This window comes from Nicotiana tabacum, chromosome 7, assembly GCF_000715075.1.
Source record: "Nicotiana tabacum cultivar K326 chromosome 7, ASM71507v2, whole genome shotgun sequence".
NCBI lineage: Eukaryota > Viridiplantae > Streptophyta > Magnoliopsida > Solanales > Solanaceae > Nicotiana > Nicotiana tabacum.
The window spans coordinates 46,738,132-46,750,250 of record NC_134086.1 but is presented as its reverse complement, the minus strand read 5'-3'; positions in this window follow the sequence as shown (position 1 = coordinate 46,750,250).

Genomic DNA, 12,119 nt, shown 5'->3' with positions numbered 1-12,119 from the left:
TGGTCTACACCTCTGCCCCTACCGTGACCTCAACTACATCCTCGGCCTCTAGTGGCCACAGCTGGTGGTACTTGTGGTTGTCCATCCTGACCGATAACTCGTGTCCTCACCATCTGTAAGAGAATAGAATAATAAAAGTTTAGTACTGGATCATCTGATTCACACAACAAGAATTTCAAGAATATGAAGTTTTTCCTAAAGTTTTTGTAGACTCTCGAGGATAAATACAGACATCTCCGTACCGATCCACGAGACTCTACTAAACATGTTCAAGACTCGTGAGACCTATGTAACCTAGGCTGTGATACAAACTTGTCACGACCCTAAACCTAGACCCGGTCGTAATGGCGCCTCTCATGAAGACAAGGGCAGCCGACACAACACCCAATTCATTTTAAACAATTAAAATAACACAATTTATGTCATTACTATGCTAACAATCCCAAAAAAAAAGTGAACTAGTACAATTTGCGGAAACCAACACAGCCCAACATTGAAGTGTCACCAGTCATGAGCATCTAAACATGTGTCTAAGAGGCTGAAAGAGTTTATACAATTTATTACAGAACTAGAAACAGAAAGTAAGATAGGAGGGAGAAACACTGGGCTGCGAATGCCGAACAGCTACCTAGTGGACCCCAATAGCTTATTGGGAGCAATCAAACCTCACTGGCGGGACCCAAAGCTCCTGAATCTGCACACAGGGTGCAGGGAGTAAAGTGAGTACTCCAACTCAGTGAGTAATAACAATAAATGAAGACTGAGCGATAAGAAATCATGTAAAACACAACAACATGCTATAAAGAGGCAGTGTAAAACCAATAAAATGCAATAAAATAGTGAAATCTTCTAAAAACACCTTAGTTCAGTATAAACTTCTTTAAAACACCTTTTTAACAGTTAAACAAGTAAATAAAAAGCAGCGAGAAAAGATAAACACATAAAATCCGCCCCTCGGACACAAATGTCAACAAAATCAGCCCCTCGGGCAATAACATAGAACAACACCAACCCCTTGGGTTATATCACATATCACACAAGGTACCCGCGCTCACTAGGGGTATACAGACTCCGAGAGGGGCCCCTTATGAACCAAGCGCAATATCAAGCCATTTCGTGGCATCAATATGTTTTCGGCCTCATATCAAGCCACGTTGTGGCATACAACTCAGGCCCTCGGCCTCATAATAATAATTAGTACAACTCTAATGCGGCGTGCAACCCGATCCCATAGTAATCCTCACAACACAGGGCCGCGACCCTACTCAGTCAGAAATCTCTAAAAGCCACTAGGGCATAGTAAAACATGATGCTCAGCCCAAATTATCATTTAAAGTGTTAAAACAGAGTAAACATGGTTGATTTACGAAAATAGTAGAATATAGCATGACTGAGTACATATATAAAATCAAAAAAGTGAGAAACATGATGATAGAAAACAATTTTCAATCAAATACGCAGTAAATCAGTCATACGGGATGGACTAAGTCACAATCCCCAACGGTGCACGACCCCACGCTCGTCATCTAGCGTGTGTGTCACCTCAATATAGCACAACGATGTGAAATTCGGGGTTTCATACCCTCAGGATAACATTTACAATCATTACTCACTTCTATCCGGTCCAAACTCTAGCCCGCGATGCGTTTGCCTCTCGAATCGGCCTCCATATGCTCCAAATCTTACCAAAATCAGTGCAAAACCATCAAAATATGCTAAGGGAACAAAGTCCACTCACAAGAAATCAAATTACAACACAAATCCCGAAATTGGTCCAAATCCAACCCCTAGGCCCACATCTCGGAGTACAAAAAAAATTACATCAATAGATTCCTTATCACTCCTCGAGTTCATTCTTATCAAAAGCACCAAAATCCAACCACAAACGACCCCTCAAATCCCAAATTCTAGGTCTCCAATTACAAGCCCTAGTTCTTCAATATTTAGGCTTAAATTCAACAATTTCTATGATTATTTAGGCAGAAATAACATTAGGATTGAGTGTTAAGTCCATAAATCTTACCTCCAAGTGTTCACCCTTGATTTCCTCTTCAATCCCCTTCAAAAAGCTTCAAAATCACCCAAAATGGAGGAACTTAGGCCAAACATTGCGGAATAGGACTTTTAAATCATTATGCCTAGTCATTTCAAATCCTTCTTCGCGAATGTGGTCAACGCCTCGCGTTCGCAAAGCACAAACTTAATTTGACCAAAATTCCTCTTACGCGAATGCGATGACCCCCTCGGGAACGCGATGCCTCAGTAGCTCAAACCATCGCGAATGCGTCTGCTCTCTCGCGAATGCGATGCTTCCTGACTCCAACCCTTCGCGAATGCGGGACCTCCTTCGCAAACGTGAAGACCAAATCTCCAGCCTCACATCTCAACCCTTCGCGAGCGCGAAGGCCAACAGTCTGCAACACTCACAGCAGATTTCTATAATTTTACCAACTTAAAATGGTCCATTTAACCACTCGAAACTCACCCGAGGCCCTCGGGACCTCAACCAAACATGCCAGCATATCCCATAATATCATTCAATCTTGTTCCAACCTTCAGAATGCTCAAAACGACATCAAAACACCAAATTTGCATCGCATTCAAGCCTAAGAATTCTAAAAACTTCCAAATTCTGCTTTCGATCAAAAAGTCTATCAAACCATGTCCAAATGACCTAAAATTTTGCACAAATATTCCAAATGACACAACGGACCTACTGCAACTCCTAGAATTTCATTCCGACTCCTATATCAAAATCTCACCTATCAATCGGAAAATGCCAAAATTCCAATTTCGCCAATTCAAGCCTAAATCCACTCCGAACCTCCAAAATACATTCCGATCACGCTCCTAAGTAATCTCCTCCCGAAGCTATCCGATCCATCGAAACTCATATCCGGGCCCTTTATCACATAAGTCAACATATGGTTGACTTTTCCAACTTAAACTTACTCAAAAGAGACTAAGTGTCTCAAACCTTTCCAAAACCTCTTCGAACCCAAGCCAACCAACCCGATGATATAAAATACAGTTGAACAAGGTAGTAAGAAGCATAAATGGGGGAAACAGAGTGGTAACTCATGAAATGACCGGCCGGGTCGTTACAAAAGGACCCAAGAAAGCTTAGGTACCTAAAAAGATAATAATTTTATTTTACAGGAAGAGTCAAAAAGGGAAATGGTACTTAGATAGTACGTGTTCCAGTCATATGACGGGCGACAAGAATCTATTCGAAGAAGTTAGAAAAATAAATGGAGAAAATGTCAAGTTTGGTGGTGATTCGAAAGGCAAAATCGATGGCATCGGTACTATTCCATTCAATAACAACTGTGATATCACAGAAGTTTATCTTGCGAATGGACTCAACTATAATCTCCTGAGCATAAGCCAACTGTGCGATTCTGGATATAAGTTAAATTCATGAAAACGAGTTATGCTTTTAAGGATGAGAAAGGTAAAATTATTCTGCCAGGAAAAAGGTATGGAAATGTTTACATTCTAGACTACATTGAAAATGAAGAAGGTCACATTTATCTAGCATCCATATCTGATGACCCCTAACTTTGGCATAAGAAATTTGGCCATGCAAGCATACACCTCATTGAAGAACTTTCTAGATATGACCTAGTTATTGGCCTTCCTAAGCTAAATTTCTCTAGGAACCATGTATGTGATGCATGTCATCTTGGAAAACAAACTAGAAAATCTTTCAAACCCAAAGATATTGTGTCCACAACCAAGCTCTTACAATTACTTCATATGGACTTATTTGGACCTGCTAGAACTGCCAACATTGGATAACGATATGCATTTGTTATTATTGATGACTACTGACATTTTGCATGGGTAATATTTCTGTCTCACAAAGATGAAGCTTTGGAAAACTTTGAGATCTTCTGCAAAAGAATTGAGAGAAAAAAGGGAATCTCATTTCAACCATACCAAAAGATTATGGAGGTGAATTTGAGAGCAGATCATTTGAAAAATTCTGCAATGATCAAGGATATACTCACAAATTCTCAACTCCTAGATCACCTCACCAGAATGGAATGGTTGAACGAAAAAATAGAACTTTACAATATATGGCTAGAACAATGATAGTAGAACACTCTCTACTAAATCACTTTTGGGCAGAAGCAGTTAGCATAGCGTGCCATATTCTCAACCAATGTCTCATACAACCTATTCTAAAGAAGACTCTGGAAAGGTAAAAGGCCAAATATAAGCTACATTCATCCTTTCGGAATCAAATGCTTCATTATAGTAAGGACAATCTTGGTAAGTTCGATCAAAGGAGCATTGAAGGTATATTTCTTGATTATTCAAATAACAGTAGGTTATTTAGAGTTTATTATAAATGTACATTGAGTGTAGAGGAATCTGTTCATGTTATCTTTGATGATAATAACACTATGGCTAGAAAGTAATCATTGCAGGTAATAAAGATATCAATCAAGATATATCGCAGACGCATGAATCTCAGAAATCCAAGGAGTCTACTAACAGCAACAATGAACCTACAAAGTCGACTAATGAATCTATCAGCAATCATGCTGAACTTCAGAAGGAGTCAACTACTCAGATAGCTGAAACAAGACCAAATGAATGGAGAAGTGAACCTGAATATCCACAGAAATTCATCATAGGAAATCCAAATGATGAAATAAAAAAAGGGAGCTCTCAATAACTAGGCCAACATCCCAGTTAATTCTCAAATCGAACCAAATAAGGTTGATGAAGTCTTAAAAGATTTCAACTGGGTATAAGCCATGCAAGATAAACTTGATCAATTTGACAAAAATCAAGTATGGAAACTAGTGCCTAAGCTAGAAAATGCTACAATTGTTGGAACCTAATGGGTATTCAGAAACAAGTTGAATGAGGATAGAAAGGTAATTAAGAACAAAGCCAGATTAGTGGATCAAAGCTACTCACATCAGGAAGGAGTCGACTATGATGAAACAATTGCTCCAATAGTCCGATTAGATTCAATTCTTATATTACTTGTATATGCATCATTTAAAGATTTTAAACTTTTTCAAATGGATGTTAAGAGTGCTTTCTTAAATGGTTTTATTGATGAGGAGTTATATGTAAAACAACCTCCTGGATTTGAGAACTCACAATTTTCTTACCATGTGTATAAGTTGACTAAATCTCTCTATGAACTCAAGCAAGCACCTCGAGCTTGGTATGAGAGACTAAGTTTATTTCTAACTGATCATGGATCCACAAAAGGTAAAGTAGATACTAAATTATTTATCAAAAGATCTTCTGAAGGTAATCTCATTATTCAGATTTACATCGATGATATTATTTTTGGTAGTTCTAACTCTCTTTTGTTCAAGGAATTATCAAATCCCATAAAGAGTGAGTTTGAAATAAGTATGAAGGGATAACTCACGTTCTTTCTTGGACTTCAAATTCAACAATCAGGAAAAGGCGCATTTATTTGTCAAACCAAGTATACTAAGGAGTTGATTCAAAAGTTCGTCATGAGCAATGCTAAAGCAGTTGGAACACCTATGAGTCCATCAACCAATCTTGATAAAGATAAGAAAGGAAAATCAATAGATGAAATCAAGTACAGTGGAATGATCAGATCTTTGCTATATTTAACTGCTAGTTGACCAGATATATGTTCAGTGTGTGTAAATATGCCAGGTTTTGGTTAGCTCTTAAGGAGTCACACTTGACTGCAGTAAAGAGAATAATTCACTATCTTATCGGAACTATCTCTCATGGACTAGGGTATCCATGTTCTAACACGTTTAAACTTGAAGAATTTTCATATATTGATCTGGCAAGTGACAAAGAAGATAGAAAAAGCACTAGTGGAATGTGTCAGTTGCTAGGAAAAGCATTAATCTCCTGGAACAATAAGAAACAAGGATCAGTGGCTTTGTCCATAATCGAAGCAGAATACATTGTCATTGGACAATGTTATGCTCAATCACTCTTGATATCTCATCAATAGGGTGACTTAAATTATCTTTTAAACCTATTCATATATTTTGTGACAATTCTAGTGTTATATGTCTCTCAAAAAATCATGTGCATCATTTTAGAGCTAAGCATATAGATATCAAGCATCATTGTATTAGAGATCGTGTTCTTAAAGGAGATATAAAATTGATGTTTGTTAGAACTATTAATCAACTATTATACATTTTCATAAAACCCTTACTTAAAGATATATTTTGTGTCTTACGGGAATCAGTTGGCATTATTTCACTTAGCACAAAAAATTAGGACCTATGTGTTAATAATTATTTTTACTATCATTTTTTTAATTATCTCATTATGTCTGAATGTCACGACCCCAATTACTCGTTCGTGATGGAGACTATCACAATACTAGGCAAGCCAACCCAATCAAATATCCACAGTAAATATCTTTTAATAAAAACCTTTTTTCTAACATTAATTAAGTCTCAATTTTTTATAAGAAATATTTAAATCACCAAAATGTGCGGAAAATAGTAAAACATCAAACCAACACAGCCCAATTATCTGGTGTCACAAGTCTAGAGCCTCTAAATACAACAAGTTCGACTGTCTTTTACATAACAAGTCTAAAAAATGCGAAAAACAAGGATAGGAAGGAGGAAAGCATGGTTGCGGACGCCGTGCAGCTACCTCGCAATCTCCGGTAAGCTCTGATAATGCTGGGGACCCTCACTTTACCGCTCGGGCACCTGCATCTGCACACAAGGTGCAGGGAGTAATGTGAGTATGCCAACTCAGTAAGTAACTAATGTAAATAAGGTCTGAGTGCAGTGACGAGCAGTTAAAAATCATATATAAGAGTATGCAACAGAGTATCAAACCAAACTCAGCAGTTTAAAAACCAGTTACTATGTAAAAACTTTATTTTTTAATTGAAATACTTGAAATCATTTACTTAGCAGTTTTCAATAGAGACTCATTAAAAAAGAAGAGTGAAATCAGCAAAAATATCATAAATGGGCCCATCGGGCAAGGTATCACTCATAGATGTAGCCTCTCGGTCACTCGTGACTCAACTCTCATCACACAATACTCACACTCAGCACTCAGGCTCAATAACACCTCATAATAGTAATAATCACAATAACTGTTGTGGCGTGCAGCCCGATCCATAGTTTATAGTCGACTACGCTCACTGGGGGTGTACAGACTCCAGAGGGGCTCCTACAGCTCATTGCGGTGGGCAGCCTGATCCATATAAGTATCGCTGCGGTGTGTAGCCCGATCCATAATACATACATATAATATTGTTGTGGCTTGCAGCCCGGTCCATAATATTTATAATCCTCACCATTAGGTCCTCAACCTCTCTTAGTCATTAACCTCACAGCCACTTGGGCATAATAGTGGAAATTAGGGAAACTCAGCCCAAACAGTTCCCACATTTTAAGAAATAGAGTGATAAAAACCAGGTCAAAAAAATAAATAGGTAAAACATGAGTGAGGATATGCTTTCAAACAAATTGAGTGAGGAAAACAGTAAAAATGCCCCCTAAGGGTCTCAATAGGTCGGTACAAGGACCCAAACATGGCATACAACCCATAATATAGTATCAACCTCTAAAATAAGTGATATCAGAAGATTTAAAATCAAATACGCGGCTTAATAGTCGCTACGAGACGGACCAAGACACAATCCCTACCGGTGCACGCACACACGCTCGTTACCTAGCATGCGCGTCACCTCATTTAACAAAACAATACGAAATACCGGGGTTTCCAACCTCAGTTCCAAATTTACAATGGTTACATAACTCAAACCGGATGAAATACTTCTCTACGACGCCTTTGCCTCTCGTCTCGGCCTCAACTCACGTCGAATCTACCCAAAATTAGAATCATAACATTAGAATATGCTAAGGGAACGAAGCCCATGCGAAAATAATCAAATTATACCAAAAATACCGAAATTAGCCAAACCCGATCCTCGTTCCCACGTCTCGGAATCCGATAAAAATTACATCAATAGACTCCTTATAACTCTCCGAGTCCATTCATATCAAAAGCACCCAAATCCAACAGCAAACGACCTCTCAAATCCCAATTTCTAGGTCTCCAATTACAAGCCCTAGTTCTTCAATATTTAGGCTTAAATTCTACAAATTCCATGATTAATTAGGTAGAAATCACATTAGGATTGAGTATTAAGTCCAAAAATCTTACCTCCAAATGTTCCCCCTAGATTCTCTCTTCAATCCCCTTCAAAAATCTTCAAAATCGCCAAAATATGGAGGAACTTAGACCCGAAATCGCGGAAATGGGTCTTTTAAACATTCTGCCCAGCACTTAAAAATCCTTCATCGCGAACGCGGTCCATGCCTCGCGTTCGCGAAGCACAAATTTGGGTTGACCAATTTTCCTTTCATCACGAACGCGACCCAACGCATGCGAACACGAACCTTTAGCTTCACAACTCCTCGCGAACGACGCAAAGGCTAATCTTACCTGAACCCAGCTGCTAGCTTTTCCTCTACGCGAACGCGACTAACACACGCGAATGCGATGACCATTGAGCTCAACCCTACACGATCGCAGGACATCCTTCGCGAACGCGAAGGCCAACTTCACAGCCTCCCATCTTAACCCTTCGCGAACCCGAGGGTCCACTCACGAACGCGAAGCACAGCTGTCTGCAACATCAACAACAGATTTCTGCAATTTTCCTCAACTTGAAATGATCCGTTTAACCACCCGAAACTCACCCGAGGCCCTCGGGACCTCAACCAAATATGCCAACCTATCCCATAACATCATCAAACTTGTTCCAACCTTCAGAATGCTTAAAACAATATCAAAACACCAAATTTGCTTCGGATTCAAGTCTAAGAATTCCAAAATCTTCCAAATTCCGCTTTCGATCAAAAAGTCTATCAGACCACGTCTGAATGACCTGACATTTTGCACACACATTCCAAATGACACAACGGCCCTACTGCAACTCCTAGAATTTGATTCTGACTCCTATATCAAAATCTCACCTACCAACCAGAAAACACCAAAATTCCAATTTCGCCAATTCAAGCCTAAATCTACTCCGTACCTCTAAAACACATTCTGATCACGCTCCTAAGTCCCAAATCACCTCCTGAAGCTACCGAAACCATCGGAACTCACATCCAAGCCCTTTAACACATAAGTCAATATCCAATTGACTTTTCCAACTTAAGCTTACTCAAAAGAGACTAAGTGTCTCAAACCTCACCAAAACTTCTCTGAACCCGAGTGAACCAACCCGATAACACATAATACAGCTGAACAAGGCAATAATAAGCAGAAATGGGGGAAATTGAGCGGTAACTCATGAAACGACCGACTGGGTCGTTACATCCTCCCCCTCTTAAACAAACGTTCGTCCTCGAACGAGTCAAGAAACATACCTGAAGCCTCAAATAGGTGAGGATATCTGCTTCGCATCTCTATCTTGGTCTCCCAGGTAGCCTCCTCCATGGGCCGACCTCTCCACTGCACTTTCACTAAAGCTATATCCTTAGATCTCAACTTTCGAACCTGACGTTCCAAAATAGCTACTAGCTCCACATCATAAGTCAAATCATCATCTAATTGAACCGTACTGAAATCCAAAACATGGGACGGATCGCCAATATACTTCCGGAGTATATAAACATGAAATACCATATGCACACTCGATAAGCTGGGTGGCAAAGCAAGCTCATAAGACACCTCCCCAATCCTAAGAAGCACCTCAAAAGACCCAATGAACCGAGGATTCAATTTACCCTTCTACCCAAATCTCATAATACCCTTCATGGGTGAAACCTTCAATAGAATCTTCTCACCAACCATGTAGGACACATCCCGAACCTTCCTGTCATCATAACTCTTTTGTCTCGACTGCGCTGTACGAAACCTCTCTTGGATCACCTTTACCTTATCTAAAGCATCCTGCACCAAGTCTGTACCCAATAGCCTAGACTCATTCGGCTCAAACCAACCAACTGGAGATCTACACTACCTCTCATACAAAGCCTCATATGGAGCCATCCGAATACTCGACTGGTAGCTACTGTTATAAGAAAACTCCACGAGCGGTAGAAACTGGTCCTATGACCCTCCGAAATCAATGACACAAGCACACAACATATCCTCCAATATCTGAATAGTGCACTCGGACTGCATGTCTGTCCGAGGGTGAAATTTTGTGCTCAACTCAACCTAAGTACCCAACTCTCACTGCACAGACCTCCAAAACTTCGAAGTAAACTGAGTGCCCCTATCTGAAATGATAGAAATCGAGACACCATACAAACGAACAATCTCCTGGATATAGATTTCTGCCAAGCGCTCTGAAGAATAGGTAGTACACACAGGAATAAAGTGAGCGGACTTGGTCGGTCGATCCACAATCACCCAAATAGCATCGAACTTGTTCAAAGTCCGTGGGAGCCCAACTACAAAGTCCATGGTGATCCGCTCCCACTTCTACTCTGGAATATCCATCTACTGAAGCAAGATACCTGGTCTCTGATGCTCATATTTCACCTGCTGACAATTGAGACACCGAGCTACAAATCCAACAATGTCCTTCTTCATTCTCCTCCACCAATAATGGTATCTCAGATCCTGATACATCTTCATGGCACCCGGATGAATGGAATACCACGAGCTATGGGCCTCTTCCAGAATCAACTCCCGAAGCCCATCTACATTGGGCACACATATCCGGCCCTACATCCTCAACACCTTATCATTACCAATGGCCGCATGTCTAACATCATCGTGCTGAACTCTATCCTTAAGAACAAGCAAATGAGGATCATCATACTAGCACTCTCGAATGCGATCAAATAAGGAAGACCGAGAAATCACACAAGACAATACCCGACTAGGCTCTGAAATATCTAACCTCGCGAACCGATTAGCCAAAGCCTGAACGTCAACTGCAAAAGGTCTCTCTCAAACTGGAATATATGACAAACTCCCCATACTCATCGCCTTCTGGATCAAAGCATCGGCCACCACATTGGCCTTCTCCGGATGGTACAAAATTGAAATATCATAATCCTTTAGCAACTCTAACCATCTTCTCTGCCTCAAATTGAGATCCTTCTGTTTGAACAAGTGCTGGAGGATACGATGATCAGTAAACACATCACAAGATACAATACAAATAATGCCTCCAAATCTTCAATGCGTGAACAATGGCAGCCAACTCCAAATCTTGAATAAGGTAGTTCTTCTCATAAGGATTCAATTAGCGAGAAGCATAGGCAATAACTCTACCCTCCTGCATCAACACACACCCAATACCAATTCTCAATGCATCACAATACATGGTATATGAACTTGAAGCTAATGGCAACACTAATACTGGAGTTGTGGTCAAGGCAGTCTTGAGCTTCTAAAAGCTCTCGTCGCACTCATACAACCACCTGAATAAAGCACCTTTCTGAGTCAACTTGGTCAAGGGCGATGCGATAGAGGAAAATCCCTGAACAAACCGGCGATAATAGCTCGCCAAACCGAGAAAACTGCAAATCTCTATGGCTGAGGATGATGTGAGCCAACTCTGAATAGCCTCTATCTTCTTCGGATCAACCTGAATACCCTCACTAGACACCATGTGATCCAAGAAAGCCACTGAACTAAGACAAAACTCACACTTGGAGAACTTTGCATAAAGCTTCTTCTCCCTCAATCTCTGCAACACAACTCTCAAATGCTCTGCGTGCTCCTCCTGACTACGCAAATATACTAGAATATCATCAATGAAAACTATGACAAACGAGTCGAGATAGGGCTGAAACACCCTGTTCATCAAATGCATAAACACTGCTGGGGCATTGGTCAGCCCAAAAGACATCACCAAGAACTCATAATGACCATATCGGGTCCTAAAAGCCATATCTGAGTCCCTGATCTTCAACAGGTGATAACCTGAATGGAGATAAATCTTGGAGAACACTCTCGCTCCATGAAGCTAGTCAAATAAATCATCAATGTGATGTAGAGGATACTTGTTCTTAATTGTTACTTTGTTCAACTGCCTATAATCAATGATTATCCTCATAGTGCCATCCTTCTTCTTCACAAATAGAATAGGCGCACCATAAGGCGACACACTAGGTCGAATGAACCCCTTATCAAGGAGT